General features: G+C 50.5%; 1 protein-coding gene across 1 annotated transcript in view; it reads left to right on the plus strand.

The window, feature by feature from the left end:
- The window catches only part of TWIST2 (twist family bHLH transcription factor 2), a 27,513-nt gene that overhangs the window by 9,870 nt on the left and 916 nt on the right, over positions 1-16,727 (plus strand). The window lies entirely within an intron of this gene.

Consider the following 16,727-nt stretch of genomic DNA (forward strand, 5'->3'; position numbering starts at 1 on the left):
CAACCACAGCTCCAGCCCTGTGCTGGCACTGCTGGCACCCCAAGCCTTAACCCTGGTCCCCTCCCCAGCCCCTGGGAGCAGGAGAGCAGCCCTGGAATTCGGGCTCTCCCTCTCCCTGGCTGCCAACATCCCAGCAGCACGGAGGGATGCAGGGACACCAGGCTTTGCTCCAGCAGGTCCAGGAGGTATCAGATGGGGCTGGGAGGCAGATGAGGCTGCTCCATTTCCATTCTCTTAGGAAACTTAAGAATTTTTATAAAAAAGCGAGCGAGGATTTGGCAGCGAGCGGAGGGTGGGGATGCCTGCCAAGGCCTGGACAGCTGTACCTTCTTCACTAGCAAGTTGTGCGATCAGCTAGGGCCGTGCTGAAAGCCAAGAGGAGTTACCAGAGCTGCCACATCGCATTTGGCTGATCCTCCCTCTGGGAGACACCTTAAAGAAACAAACCCACCCTGAGAGCTCCGCCAGCGTCAGCACAGCAGAGCCGGGGGTCACCCCACAGGCTCGGGGTGCTGCTCTGGTGTTCCCCCCCGCCACCGGCCTTTCCCCAATTTGGGATCCAAGATGAGGGGACAGGGGAGGAGGAGACTTATCCGAGGCTGTTTTTCCATTTTTGCTGGCGTTCCGAAGCCCTGCCTGCCCCTCCCGAGCTCGGCCGGACCTTCCCGACAGCTTGAAATAACCCAGGAAATTGTGCAAAGGCTGCGGCGGGCCCGGCCGGCGTGAGGGAGAGAGGGAGGGCGTGAGGGAGGCAGGGACACCCAGCCCGGCAGAGCCAGCACCAAGGGTGGCACCGCACCCCTGCACATTCCACACCTTTGCTCTGCTGGGCTCTTCAAAGTACCAGGAGGGTCACAGCAGAGAGAGGGAGGGAGGTACGGTGGGCTGGGAGGGGATTTGGGGAGCACTGTTGTGCCTGCAGAGCCCCGGCTGTACAGGGAGCCTCCCCTCCTGGCAGAGAAGGAGACAAAAGGCTCTCAGATGAATTCCTAAACAGAAAATTATCCTCCCTTTCCTTCGAGAGAAAAGCAAGAGATCTATCTCCAGCTGTTCCCCCATCCCTTACATCTCCAAGCACTTCCCAGGCTTGAAGATTTCACTTCAAGCTCATCATTGAAACAAGCTCCGAAGCCTCCCCTCGCACGGCCTGCCACGTGTATTCCCATTCCCCTCACAAAGCTCATTTTTCCTTGCAAACATCTCCAAAAGCTCCTTCCAACCAATGGTGCTCGCTCCAAAGCTGCTCTGAGGTGCCCGCTCCCCACACATTTGTGCACAGACATTTCTGGCCACATTCCTTCCTCTCTCCCCAGCCTGGCAGCCCCAGCAGCCGCAGATTCCCCAGGCTGGGAGAAGGAAAAGGTGGAAAACCACAGGAGCTGCTGGCTCAGCACCTGCTGGCACTAGAGGGCAGGGTAAACTGCATTAAATCAAGAATCAGGTGGGCTTGGGGTTGCATCCCAGGAGAACATCTCCTGTGTGTCCATCAGGGATATCTGGGAGCAGCCAGGAGCTGTCTCACTGCCCGAGAAAAGGAGGAACCAAATTTTGCACTGGGCACATCCCACGTCAGTGATCATCAGGAGAGCAGACTGCCAGGTTATTTAATTTAGGGTCAGAGTGTGCTTCCACCTTGCAGTCACAGCTGCCTTTCTAAAGGAAAAACTCTTAAAAAAAAAAAAAAATTTCTCTGCTGTGTTTTCCTGAGTACGTGATTAACCCTGTCCAATCCTCCTCTTAACAGGAGATTTTAAATTAGCTCTAAACACAAAAAGCACATGTCTACCCAATTCCTTTATCAACAGCCACTTCAACAAACAACCCCAGTTTTTAAAGATGACTCCAAGAGGGTTGGGCAGTGCAGTCCTTTCATGAGGGAAAAACCACACAGAGCTGGCAAGGCAATTTGTGGCCTAAACACAAGGAACAAAACCTCCCAGGTCGGCCCTAATCCTGCAGGACAAGCATCCTCCAGAGCTGCTGATAGCCACAGAAAGCATCTGCCCTTCCCTGAGGGACTGGATTCCTTAAAAATCCAAAGATTGGGGTGCATGAGAAGCAGCTGGAGCCCCGAGAGATGTGGTGCCCATGGGGCTCCTGCAGCACCTCAGCACAGGCTGAGACCCCAAACACTGCACAGAGAGCTGGCAGGACCATCCTGAAGATCCTGGGGCAAGGAGTGGGGAGGGACAGACCCCAAAATCTGAGACATTTCAAGGATCACTTAGAAGAGAGTCACTAAATGCTGCTGGGCAGGGGATGTGCAGGGGTTTGGTTGGGATTTCGGAGTGAAAATGTCTCAGGCCTGCTTTGCTGCTAAGGAACAAGGGGGGGTCTGTGACTCTACACTGAAAAAAGGGGGTTTGAAGTGTCAGATTATACCCTTTTCTGACTTAGAGATGGGGTAATTGAGAAGCATTTTAAAAACTTTTATTTTGTTTTTAGTCTGATAAGAAGGGAGAGACAGTATAGACGTTATAATTTATGCTATTACAATCAGAAGCTATTTCTCTAAAGTATCTAGTCTTATTTGTAAGGTTTATTTTTTGAAACTTGTTTCTAGTTCTATTCCTCTCTCAATAATGTTTGTTTCATTCAAAACATTCATTAAATATACCCCAAAAATAAAAACCACACACATACACATGGAAGCACAGCAAATTGCAGGGGCGATGGGTGAGGAGGGAGCCCCCAGCTTGCTCCCATCTGCTCTGGTCATCTCCAGCCTGTTTCCCACTGCTTTTGGCAGGCAGCACAAGTGCCACGGGATGCTGAGGCTCTTTCCAGCTGGATGGTGCCTCAGTTTCCCCTCCAAAAAGCAAATATTAACTCTTGCAGTGCCCACCTTGCCCCTCCCCAGCAGGCAGGACCCTGCCAGCAGAGGGAAAGGATTCATGTGCCACCCAGGCTGGATTTACATTCAGCCCTTTATATTCCTTTCAGAGCTTCTCATCTCAGAGATCTGAATTGCAGATGTTGCTGTGCCTCAGATTTGGAGGGGGACAAAAACGGAAGGAAAAAGGTTAAGCAGCTCTGTGAGTCACTCCAACACACGACCTACTGTTGATTTAGAAACCTACCTCGGCTGTAAATACAGAATAAGCTTCTCTGAAGTGTTTAACCGCTTGTATTCTGTCCAGAAAAACTAATAAATGAGAGCAAAACATCCCTCCTGAGTCACAGAAGCAACAAAGCTGGAAAACCCTGCCGTGGGTTCAGCTCTGAGGATAAAGTGACCCAAAACAAGTGACCTAAGGAGGGAGGGGAAAAATAAAAAAAGAGGCATTAGTGGGGCAGATAATGAAGAGAGCAGGCTGTGCTGCTCTCTGGGATCTGCTCCAGGCAGCAAGGGTAGGGAAAAACTTCCCAAACAAGCAGAGAGAGGCTGTGCCATGAATAAAATAAAATACAGCCCAAACCAATAGCGGGACTCTGGCTCCACAGGCACCCACTTGGTGCACCCAGACTCTCCTTGGAGTTGCACAGGCTCATCACAGCCATCACAACCCCAAATCATTTATCCACAGGCTGCTTTTCTTCTGGGGCTTTTGAGAGGCAGAGGACATCTCAGCCACATAGCTGGGGAAGGACTAGGAGAAGAATTGCAAACAGGAGAATCAGCTTTGCTACAGGTCTTGCCATGCATCAGTGCCAGGGCAGCTCTGGAGAGGGCAAGCTGAGCATGGAAATGTCCTGATTTCAGCTTTGGAAATGTCCTAATTCTAGCTTTGGAAAGCCCAGTGAGTTTTGGAAGGCAGCTGAACCATCCAACTCCCTCCTCACACACACACACACACACACACCACCCCCCCAACTTCAAATATCTTGTTGAATCATCTTTTGTCTTCAAAGCAGAGGGTGTAGCAGCGGAAGGAGAGCTTTCCCTGGGATTTGAGGCACTGAGTGGGAGTTGAGAGAAAGGCCAGCATCTGCTGATCTCAGGGTACCACCAGGAGAATTCTGCCCCAGGATCCCGAGGAGGTCACTTGGGCTGGAGCCATCCCGAGGCCTCCGGTTCGAGCAGGATCCTGCAAAGTGACTGAGGGGGGCTGGAGAGTCCCAACAACCCCAGTGATTAAAGGGAAAGCTGATGAGCCAGCAGTTCCAGCATAAATCAGGCTGGCCTTAAAGATTTAGGCGTGATTTAAATCAGCAGAGATGTGGCTCACAAACCACCAGAGGTTTTTGTAGGGATGGGGATGCTTTAAATAAAAATAAAAGTCACCATTCTGGTCAGCACACAGATGTAAAACTCAGGGCAGGGAAAACTGCCTGAGTAGTGCTGTTGGATCATTCAGGCCCAAATAACTCTCGGAGTAATTTTCCTCCAGTCCCTCCTTATTCCAAGGCAATTTCCAGTTCTAATCAGACATGAACTGAGGCAGGATTCCAGAAAATTTATTTTCAGCTCTTTTTTGCTAGTTAAAACTCAAAGATTACATGCTCAAGCTTTTCCACCTAAAACCCAAAGGCTGGAAATTTACCCTATTAAAAATACTACATTAACTGATTAATCAAGTTAATAATCTGTTGGGGTTGATGATGAGCAGACTGAAGCCAAAGAGATTTAGGGCCCCTCCAGAGCTGGGAGTTTTTTGAAAGACACCAAGTTTTCTTGATTCTTTTGAAAACTCCAGCCTAAACTCCTATCCAGCAGCCTTTATCATTTAGTTACTCTTTGGCTCTCTAGGAAAAACTAAAATCCCTGACACACAAGAGCAGCATAAGTAAGGATGAAGCAGCATCGTCAAGTTTGGAGCACACAGCTCAAGTCCAAGTGAAGGCACAAGCTGGTCAGAGCTGTCCCCACATGTCCTGGGCTGTCTCCATGTCTGGTCTCAGCTCCTTTGCCTGGCAAGGAAAATCCCACAGGCTCAGCCAACAAGATGACTTGGCTGGATCTCACCAGGGAGCCAGGCAGTGAGTCCCCAAAAATTAAGCCCCAGCCCATGCACACAGGAGGATCTTGGCATCCATGGAGAAGTGGGGCAGATCCCCTCAGAGCAGACCAAATCACCAATTCCTGCAGCCAGGGCCTGGCTGGTGTAACCAGGCACTGGAGGAATAAACTCAGGTCTTTTCACCCTCAAAGATCTTTCAGGTCCCTTCCAACCCAAACCAATGCATGATTAATGGAGCAGAGATGGAAATCATCTAGAGAATTCCAGCAGCCTCATCCCCTGGCCTTAAGGCCCTCCCAAAAGCAGAGGTGGAACAGCCAAGTGAGGAGATGGGAGCAGAATGAGATTATCTCTGGAAGGAAAAGCAATGCCAGCAGCTCTCCTGAAGTGTCTGGAGCTGGCACAGTCCTGCCAGCCTCCTTATTCCAACCCCACAGAGCTTGGGAACGGCATGCAAACACTTGGAAGGGAAGGAAGAAAGCATTTAATAAGTCTGAAATAATTTTCTTACAAATTCATTAGCTATTATTTCAGCTGTGTGACCTCCTGAAGGGACTTTCTAGAGGGCCAGATTATGCAGTCAACTGAAAATATAAATAAGTATGGAGGGGGCAGAGATCACTTTTTTCAGCCGAACCGTGTGGGATGTCAGGTTAGGGTTCCTGTCGGGTGCATCCGTGAGGGGAGGAGGCCCAGCACTTGCATTTCTTCTGCCATTTCAGGCAAAATCATCTCATTTATTGGGGTTGATTTCAATTACTGCTGCTTTTAGGGAGCCTTTAACCTGAATGTCTGTGCATAGATTCACACTGATGTTTACTGCTGGGGAAGTGCTGTGCTGGAGGTGAAAAGTGCAGTGCACACACAGATACAGATCTTCCCCAGCCCTGGGAGTGTCCAGAGCCAGGCTGGATGGGCTGGGAGCAGCCTGGGATAGCAGAGTGTCCCTGCCCATGGCAGGGGGTAGAACAAGATGAGGTTTCAGGTCCCTTCCAGCCCAAATCATTCTGTGGTTTTATGGTATGGTGAGGCCCATCTGTGCCTGTGTAACAACGGCAACTAGAAATTTCACAAGAAAACCAAAGCATTTTTAACACGTAAAAAGCAAACAGAGGAGTGAGAATTTCTTAAATTGAGTCACCCCAGACATCCCCCACACCCAGATATTTAATTGAATCTGGGATCACAGATGATCTGTGTGTTGTGTGCAGAAGCATGAACACGTTTCTCTAGACAGAGACAGATCCAAGCTTCCCTATTCTCTCCCTGCATTCAATCTGATTTCCTAATAAGCCTCCAAACCTCATTTCAGTCACTAAATGTAACACCCAACCTCCCTCCCTTCACAAATACCACACGCTGGTTTAACCTGGAGAATTCCAAACTTAAACATCTTGTACTGCAAGTATAAACCGTGTGTAAAACTCAGTTGTACAGAGCAGAAAAGATGTTCAGCATCAACCAGAGGTTCCCTTCACCCCTGGGCTTGAAAAAACCCAGTCCAGAGGAAGGTGTCGGATCAGACGACCTGTAAAGGTCCCTCCCAACCCAAACCATTTTGAGATTCCTGAGCTGCAAACCCGAGCAGAGGAGCCCATCAGCAACTTCTGAGCAAGCCCCTGGCTCCCAGCAGCACCAGCTCAGCTCAGCTGGGCTCAGCTGGGCTCAGCTCTGCCCGCAGTGGAGCCCAGAGAGGAGCAGCACGGCCAAGATCCAGCACGGAGCCTTTGTTGGGAGCAGATGCTGCTCCTCCTGCTCCCCCCAGAGCAGGGATTGCATCAGTGCCACAGGTTATTATCCCAGTGGGAACCTCGCAGGGGTCACTCACCGAGGCTCAAACAAGCCCGGCTTTTGCAGCTGGCAAACCTAAACAAGGCCAGCCAGCTGCTGCCGAGCTGAGTCAGCCGCGCTCACTCGTCCACTTAACCCGTTCCTTTAATCACCCAAACCCCAAAAACCTGACAACTGCAGACAGGAGAACACACATCTGCCCTTCTGCAGCATGACAGGCTGGAAAAGACCGTGGAAACCGATTTTCCAGGGCTTTTTTCCCCTAGGCTGCTGAGTGCGTGCTGCACACAAATCATGTTCCTGGGAGTCGCTGGCTGCGCTGCTCTGAGTCAGCAGAGCATGTGCTAAACCCCAGCCGGCCAGCGGGGCGAGCAGCTCGCACTGAAATAGTGAACATGTGATTGCATCCTCTGCTAAACACCAACCAGCCGATCTGTTTGCTCCTTGAGCAGCTCACTGAAATAGTGAACATGTGATTGCATCCTCTGCTAAACACCAACCAGCCGATCTGTTTGCTCCTTGAGCAGCTCACACTAAAATATTGAACGTGTGATTGCATCCTCTCCTTGCTCCTCGAGCAGCACACACTGAAATATTGAACATATGATTGCATCCTCCCCTAAACACCAACCAGCTGATCTGTTTGCTCCTTGAGCAGCTCACTGAAATATTGAACATGTGATTGCATCCTCCCCTAAACACTGCCCAGCTGATCTGCCTGCTCCCCGAGTGTGGTGGTAGCAGTTGTTGGTTTCTCTGGGTCTGGGTTGAAGGCACTTGAGGAGGTAGTTCATGTTCAGACTCAAGTGTTTATTATTTTTATCAGTAAAACAGTCTCACTGCTGTGAGTTGGGCAGCTTTTCATCAGAAGGCACAAAATGGCCAACAATCTCTTGTTATAAGGTCTCCTAAGACTAAACTATCCAATTAAGAACTGACACCTGGATTATTTCCCCTTTTAACCCGATAACTGATCCCAAAGAACGTGCAATGGGGACTTTTCTGCCCAATTACAAAATGCCACCCAAACCCATGGAGAAGGAGGAAGAAGAAGCATGAAGAAGAAACCCAGGACGACACCCCGTGCCCTCCATCTTGCTTCCATCCGCAACTCACTAAAAATCCCAAAAACCTCAATTTCTCACCAGTGACACACCTACACTGCTCTCTGTAATCTATTTCACACTTTTGTGGATTCTAGTTTATCTTGAACTCTAGGAAACTTTCTCCATGAATGAGGGTCAAAGTCAGTGCTGTCCTGGGGGTCAGGGCACCCCAGAGCAGACAGAGAAATATTCCCGGTGCTCTGGGGGTTTCCACACTCGTGCAGCACACACTGCAATATTGAACATTTGATTGCATCCTCTGCTAAACACTGACCAGCCAATCTGCCTGCTCCTCGAGCAGAGAGGTTCCAGCTCTGCACACTTCTTCCTCTGAAAATTTGAACTTGGTGTTTGCTTCCCTTTGGAAAGCAGCAGCAAGGGAGTGATAACTTTGTTTTACCCCTAAAATCCAGAAGTGTGATGAAAAGCTGACACGAGAGCTCTGAAGGGGATAATTTATTGATAGGAAAGGGACAGGGAGCAGCAGCACAGACAGCAAGCAGAATAAAAGAAGATTCTAGAAATCATTAGTCAGTCATTGCTTCGGGAATTAAACCCCTCAGGGTGTTCATTGATGGGAGGGGAGGCTTTTGGAGCAGAGCAGAGGGTTGGGAAGCTCCTGGCACTATCCAGGCTGGAAACTGAAGAGGGTGTGAGTAAGATCTGGCTCTCTGTACCACTCCCTGTGGTTTCCCTGCCCAACACGACCCATGGAGCAGTTTCAGGGAAGCCCATAAACAGCTGGCCAGCCCCATGCCGGGCTCAAGGCAGTGATGCTGCTCCTTGGAGTCTTGGAAAAATGATTCATGGATGCTCAGAGCCCGGACGGGGACTGGGGGGATGCGCTGACCACGGGAGGAGGATGGCAGCATCCAAACCCACAGAAATAAAGATAAAATATCCCCACCCTGACCAGCCCCAGGGGAGATTCACAGCCACTCTGCTGTTGCCTGCATCAAATCCAGCTCCTGGCCCTCCACAAGAGACCCCAAAGAATTGGGCACCCCCAGGAAGCCCTTGGGAAGAGGCTGGCAAGGAGAGGAGGAGGAAGAGGAAAGAGAGGGGTAGACATGGTTATAAACACCAGGGCAGGGAACAGGCTGAGTACCTTAAAGGGCTGGGGCTGAAATCCAGAGGGCTTGGTGTAAGAAGCCTGGTTTAAGGGTTTTAAACCTGGTTTAAATGGGATATTCTGTGATTCTAAGCATGGGCAACGCCATCTCCATGGAAGGCAGCAGCTGTAAAGTTTAGGAAAACAACTGTACTGTGTGGTACTTGCTCTAAAGGCTGGAAGAAATGTGGGGCTGAGGGGAGATGTGGGACTCAGGGTGGCTTTTGCCAGGCTTGTGCTGTGCTGATGTAGCTGCCAGGACAAGGAAAAGGGAGAGAAAGAGCAAGAGGAGATAAGGCAGGCAGAGCAAGCTGGGCCTATCACACCTATTCAAATTTCAAGTCACTGTCACCATTCCCGGGGTGCCAAAACCCCAACCCCAATGGTTTACCCCAGCCCCACAAAATCCAGAGTGGCTCACTCCATGTCTAGGACTCCTTCCCCCAGCAGGACTGTTTGTCATATAAAATACAACTCCCCCTTCACGAGGGCAGCACCCTCTAACCCCAGGTATTTTAAAGAGTTGAGCAATTCTTGCCGTAAAAAAAAAGATCAGAGGGCCTTTATTGACTGCAGCAGGGTTAAGCCGGTTTATTCCAAGTGAGAATTTGGCCCCTTGACTTCAAGGAAGACATGCTGATTAATCCCAGATGGAGACCTGGCCAGGCACAATCCCTTCCCAAAGTCCTGGGGCTGAAGCACCTCCACTGCTCAGAGCCCGGGGAACAAGGAACAGCACCTGCCATGTGGGAAACACTGAGGATGGGGCCAGGGAATTGGGATTGAGGAATTCAGGGACTTTCAGGGTGTGCCTTATAGTGGGGGAAAGATGCCAGAGTAGCATCCTTTCTCCTGCAGACATCTGGGAATGTCACCTGGGATGGGAGTCCAAAACCTGGGCATTGAGCACAGCGGGCAAGGAGATGGGGAATCTTCCTGGCTTCTTCCCACTGAGGGCTCCTTGTGGTGCTCTGTAAGGATCCATGAGAGTAAAAACAGGATTAAATCCATCCATGCTGCAGGGAAGCTGCCCCAGCCTTTCTTTGGCAGTTTTGAGAAGCAAACACTGCTTCATTCCTATTCCAAATGCCAAGAAAAAGGATCTTTTTTCAGCAGTCATCTCCAAGGCTAACTCAGGACAGGCAAGATTTTGCTTCCCAGAGTTGTAGGCACAAGTGCCATACTTTTTTGCAGGAAAAGATAAAATACTTTACATATGTGCCCACGGAGAGATGGCAAAACTGTGGATAAAAAACAGAATACACCAATTCCATGGCGGGTATTGATGAGGTTTTGGGGTCTTAAATGCAGAGGGGGTGGGACCTCCCCCACCAGGGGCAATTTTTAATGCAGGGGCATTAAAACTTCACAGCTGTGAGATGCCAGTGTCTCTCCCCAAATTTCCCCTGGGGATCTCTGGCCCAGATTTGCACGGTGCAGGCCAGGGGGACTCTTGCTGAGGGCTTTGCGTGCGGAGGAGACTCCTGAGAAGGGGGAGACGCCTGACCTCCCAGCTCCCCCCTCCAGCCGGGCCCTCCAAGCTGTGTTTGTGAGGGCCAGCATCTGGAGCGGGGTGGGAGCCGAGGGCTGATGGGCAGCAGCATACGTACAGCTGTGCACATCTGGCCTGCAGGTGTCTCAGCTGCTTTGTGTCAGGGACATGAAAAAGCACCCCGAGTTCCCGGGGCATACCTGTCCTGTGGATTGTTCCCAGAACCCCCCAGAATTCCGTGGGTTTTATGTCTCTGCTTTTTAGTGGGTGGCCCCAATTTTTTTTTTTGCTTGTTTGTTTTTCCATTATTTTATTTGAAAGAAGGAGTTTAAACCCTAGATGCTTTTAAAACAGGGGGGTTGTGTTGTTATTAATTCCACTGGCATGAATCCACGCAGCTGAGTCAGTCATAATGGATGGCTGTCATCCTTCCCCTGATTTACTCCTAGGAGTAGAAGTTACTACAGAGCCTTTGTGCTGCACTGATGAAAGAAACTGAGGCTGCTCCTCCTTATGCTCAGCCGCAGGTACAGCCAGACTTGCTCCCAAAATATTTAATCTGTGCAAGGACAGGCAAAGTGGGGAAACATAGGAAAAGTCTCATCCGTGGGGTAGGAAAATCCCAGAGCATCCCACAGGGATGCTGCTGCTGCTGGGGCTTGGGAACTGCAGCTGCACACAGGAAAACTGTGAGAGCAGAGGAGCTGCTGGCTGAGCAGGCCAGACCAACAGAGTTCCCTTGGAAAAAGAAGAAAGGCACAGATGTATATGTTTATTTTTAGAGAAGGTGTCTTTCCTAGAATTTGTATTATTTTGGCAGGAGCGCTGAGGGGGTGGAGGAAAGGTTTCCCTCTGGCCAATAATATCTGCTCTCCTAAAACGGAGTGGAGGCAGGGGGGTGTTCTCACAGCCCAGTTCATATCTCAGTGCTGTTTATCCCTGCAGAGGCATAGAGGGACCAGAGACCATGTCCCAGTGACTGCCAGCTTTGTCCTAAATCACATTAAATTCAATTAAATTCCCCCTTGGGCTGCCAGCTGTGTCTGTGCAGGGTGGGATCTGTCACTGTGAGCATCTCAGCGGAAGCAGATGGGCCACCTGTGACAAGTCCACCCTGCTCCCCTGATTTCCAGCAGCCATTCCCACTGCTTTGGCCCCGTTTTGGGTGTGCATTTCAGGCAGTGCCTGGCAGCTGGAGCCCGCCTGGATCCGGGAAGGCTGCAGGATGTGGGACCCAGGAGGCAGAGGAAGGTGGGATGTGGCTGCTCACTCCCTTGGTGTGAGCCTCAGAGCCGCTTTTTAGGGACACATCAGAGTCTGTGCAAGCTCTCCTCCCCAGCCTGGGTATTTCCCTGGAGCTGCACCAGCAGAACACCTCATTCCCTGCCTTTTCCCCCCTTTGTTCCACACCTTTCTCCTGTTTTTCGTGTGGGGCAGTGGATTTGAGCCAAAGAAAGCAACGATGAACCAGGAGGGCCATGGGGGCCACTCCTGCCCCTCTTTGCCCCTATCCCTGGCCCAGGAGATGCCACTGGTGTCCCTCAGTGCTTGTTGCCCCAAACCACCCACCAGGCAGCCAGGCAGCTCCTGGCTCTCCCAGACTACACGGGGCAGCTCTGCTGCTTTTCCCTGCTCCGCTGCTCATTAGTGGCTCCCGCCCCTCGGCAATTCCGAGCTGCCATTCCAGTGATGTGCTGCCAAGGTTTTCAAAAAGGGGGCTCCCACAAACCTGCCTCCTCCTCCTCCTCCAGCTGCCACCAGCCCTGCTCGGCCTGTGGAGGAGTGCAGGGCTGGGGGAAATGGGCCTTTGCTGTTTAAAGCTTTTTTTAATGTTGGTTTAAAGCTGTTTTTATATTTGTTTTAACTTTCCGGTGAGGGAGGGACGCAGCACCTTGGGGCCAACATTCCTGGCTGCCCAAATATTGCTGCAGAACCTAACAGAGAACATCTGAGCATCCCAGCAGCAAAATGCTTCACTTGTCAGCATTCCCTTCTTCTCCCTGTGGTGAGCACAGGCCCACAAGGCTGATTTTAGCTGGGCTACGACCTGAAATGTTGAAGAATTGGCTCCTTCTAGGTGTTTTGGGCCCCAAAGTTTTTCCATGGGAAGTTGCTGAGCCCACAGGTAGAAGCCATTGAATTCCTCTCCTTGGTGAGCATCCCTCTCTTCTTCTCAAGGGGTTCTTTCCATTCAAGGCCATGTTGGACAGGGCTTGGAGCAACCTGGGGTAGTGGGAACTGTCACTACCCATGGCAGGGGGTGAAATGAGATGGGCTTTAAGGTCCCTTCCAATCCAAACCATTCTGGGATTCCGTGGACACCAATAACCCTTTCTGCAGCTGTGTGAGGGGGGGAAAAAATATTTAAAGCAAAATTATGGAGCCATTTCTAGCAATATGTGAGAGGAGCACTCACAACTGGAGCTCTCTGATCATTGCCTAACCTCATGGCCATGCTCCATCCTGTTCCACTGGCTGGGAGCAGACCCAGGCAGGAAGGGACCAGGGCTCTCCCCTTGGCTTCTTCTTGTGGCATCACCTCTTTAGGATCCTGTGTTCTCCCTGGCCAGCGAGGTGTCAGCAAACTGATGCACAAGAGGGTCTGGAGAGGGAGAAACAGCCCCAAGGGGAGGAGACAAGGCTCCAATCTCCATCTCCTCACGCCACACACCCATCAAACTGCTCCTGATAACCAACTGGGGAGCTGCAGGATACGGGGAGGATGTTTCACCTCCAGGCAGCCGTGGGCAGATAAATCCCCCAAGCTCTGCAAAGGCTGGGGTGAGTCAGAGAGAGGCTTCTCCCTGGGGCTCAGGAATGAGCCTCTGCCAGGGATGTGTTTTGAAATGGTTTCCCAGCTGTAAGATGCACATAATTGTGGCTTTCCCTTCATCTGGGAGACTTCAAGAGCGGATGGTTGATAAGGGTAGAGCAGCACAGCCCGAGCCAGGGGATCTGGTTTCAGTCTGTCCCTACCCGCAGCACTCGATCTGATTTTGGCCCTCTCTCCACCCCCTCGCACGGACACAATTATCTGAATTCCTTTCCCTGCTGCTTCCTCCCCTCTGAAGCCTTGCAGCCTGGTCCTGCTGCCTTTTCCAGGGCTCCCTCCTTTCCTGCCTCGTGGAAATCAAGGGATTTCTGCTGGGTTTGTGCTTTCCTGGTAACACCCCAAAAATCAAGGGATTTCTTCTGGGTTTAGGCTTTTGTGGTGGGAAACATCCCAAAAAATCAAGGGAATTCTGCTGTTTTAAGGCGCTTTCTTTTTTTCTTTTTTCTGCACCATCCAAATCACGAAATGGTTTTACATTTAAACAAGGACAGGCTTAAACTGAAACAGGTTTATATTTAAATTAAACAAGCTCAAATTTAAATGAATTTGAGCAATTTAAATTTAAGCAAGGCCAGATTGGATGAGGCTGTCAGCCTCATGGAAGGTGTCCCTGCCCATGGAATGGGATGAGCTTTAAGGTCCCTTCCACCCCAAACCACCCTCTGGAGTGGCTGCCATCCATTCTGGCTCCAGGGACAGCTGAGAACTCCATGAAATAATTTGGGAACATCCCTTCAGCAGTGATCCTCCTGGTCATGGGGATGCCATCAGCAGTTTTGGCTGTTTCCCACTCTCCCCATACCCTGAAACAGCTGGGCCGTATTTTTATTTGCCCACAAGACAAAAACAATGGCAAGAAAGGAATCACCATTGGGCATGGAAAAGTTTGAGCTCAAGCAGCGAAAGTTCTGGGAGGTTTTTGAGGGGATCACACCCCATGGGATGCTGGGAGGCCAAGTGTCCAAACCTGACCATGGATCTTTTGATTGATCTGTGCCACGGGGCTTTTTAGGGGAGTTATTCCCAAAACAGCTAGGAATGGGATTTTAGGGATTTCCTAAAGCAGGAGCATCACCTTTTGTGCTGTAACCCAGCACCGCTTGAAGCTACTGGTGGGGCTATTCCAGAATAATTTTTTACACCAGAAAGAGGAGAGATGCAGTGAGGAAGAAAATTCCTCACTCTGAGTGTGCTGAGGCCCTGGCACAGGGTGCCCAGAGGAGCTGTGGCTGTCCCTGGATCCCTGGAAGTGTTTAAGGAAGGGCTTGGAGCAACCTGGGATAGTGGAAGGCGTCCCTGACCATGGCAGGGATGGAACAGGATGGACTTTACAATCCCTCCCAACCCAAACCATTCTGGGATTCTATGAACACTACATTTTCCTCACCTTGACATGTTTGCTCTATCCCATCTTGTTCAGGCCTTACCTCTGAGAAGAACCAACTCCACATGGGATTTTTCCTTCCCCATTCACCCTAAAATGTGCCTGCGATGTAGGGCAAGAAAACAAAAAAAAACCCTGGGGGCAGAGCCTTTTTTCTACACCCTCAACTTTAAAAGAACTTGGAAAAGCTACCTTAAAAAAAAAAAACCAAACCAAACAAAACAGCAAAACCCACCAAAACCAAAAAACCCAAACAAACTCCAGCAGTTTTCCTGCATTTCACATTTCATTTGCACTCTCGGCCATGTCACGGAAATGATTTCAATCCTTTTGTAACCAAACCCACCCCAATCCTGAATAAGCAAAGGCCTGGGGGACCTGTTGGGAAATTTCCTGCAGCCAGGGCCGTGCTCCTGCTGCCACCTTCCATCAGGCCAGCAGCTCCTGTGACATCCATGCTGGGCTGGGGAATGCTTCAAAAATGGGGAAAAATGGATCAGCAAGGCCTCAAACAGAGGAAGCTGTGCTGAGGCAGGGCATCACAGCTGGGCTCTGTGTTAGGGTGAGAGAAATGCTTGGAAATCCCCGAGAAATCCCAGGGGAAAGCAGTTCCCATCCCTGGGAGTGTGCAAGGCCAGCTTGGATGGCTCACAGAGGGTTTTGGGGCATTTCCCCTCTTCCTCAGCCCTTCCTTCCCACTTCCCCCAAGAGCCAAACTGGGCTGACATGAGGATCACAAGCCAGATTCAGAGTGTGATTGCAGAGCCTAATTTCAGAGTGTGATTTCAGAGTGATTTCAGTGTCTGATTTCAGAGCACCATTGCACAGAATCACAGCCCGGTTTGGGTCAAAATGCACCTCAAAAAAAAAAAGCCAATCCAGTTCCACAGAACCAGCATGAGGGGGAATGTGGCAGAGCCATCCCAGAGCTCTGGAAAATCTAAACAATCCACAGGGCAGGCCATCACCATCCCCTCACCATAACAGGGAGGGAAATCAGCACCGAAGTGCTGTGGAATTCCCAGTTCTCCAGCAGGAGCTGGAAACCAGAAAGAACCAGTGGGAAGGAGAGGCCTCAGGGCAGCAGCAGCCAGAGCAGGGGGTCTCAGCCAGGGTTAAAGACGTCAGCTCTGCCCTGGGAGCAGCTTTGTGCTGAGCTCTCTGCTCTTGGGTGGGATTTTAAAAAATCCCTGGAACCAGACCAGCTTTTTATCTGGTTTTACCTCGGTTTTGTGTCAGCCATATTCAGAGAGGAGCAGGGCGCAGCAAAACCATCCTCCACCCCTTCCTTCTGCTGGCTGAAAAAAATAATAAATTAAAAAAAAAATAAAATCAGCAAATTGCTCCGTGGTATCTTCCTGCTCCCTGGGTTTTATTTTGCTTTCCTGGAGCACTCCTGGATGGGGAAAGGGTCAGCCTGTCATCTGTCAGACGTGGGCATCCCCAAACCACCGGGAGAGGTGGAGCTCCCCTAAGTGCTCCTGGGCAGCCTGACAAGTCCCCGAGCTGGTCTGCAGAATGTGGTTGTAATTAGATAATTAATAACTTGGAGAGGGAAAGGAGAGGAAATCAGCTAAATGGAAGCTTTCCTCAGTGGGAGGAAATAATTATATCTGCTTTTTGATATCTGAGCTGAGGTGGCTTTGCTGAAGGCAGGAACAGCACCTTGCCTGCAAAGCCATCCCTGCCCTGAGCAGGAGAGGGGACCCCAGGGGCACTGCTGGCTCATGGAGTTTGTCCCACAGCATTTACCCTGCCCCTGGAAGGGTTCCGTGCCAGGTTGGAGCAATCTGGGATAGTGCAAGTTGTCCCTGCCCATGGCAAGGGGAGAGGAATGAGATGAGCTTTAATGTCCTTCCCAACCCAAACCATTCTGGGATTCTGCTGTTTTGATGGAAACATTGCTCCTGCCTATGGATTTACCATTTAAACCCCAGTGCAAACCAGGCTGTGACATTACCAGACTCTGAATTTAGGCTGTCTATCCAAAAGCCTAAGGAATTGTGCTTCCACTTGCACATTGGATCGTGCCCAGTGCCTGGATTAACTCCACGCTGCTGGAACCAGGAGCAGGATTCAACACCTGCTGATGAACCACAGCCTGGATTT

The sequence above is a fragment of the Geospiza fortis genome, unplaced genomic scaffold (genome assembly GCF_000277835.1).
Source record: "Geospiza fortis unplaced genomic scaffold, GeoFor_1.0 scaffold46, whole genome shotgun sequence".
NCBI lineage: Eukaryota > Metazoa > Chordata > Aves > Passeriformes > Thraupidae > Geospiza > Geospiza fortis.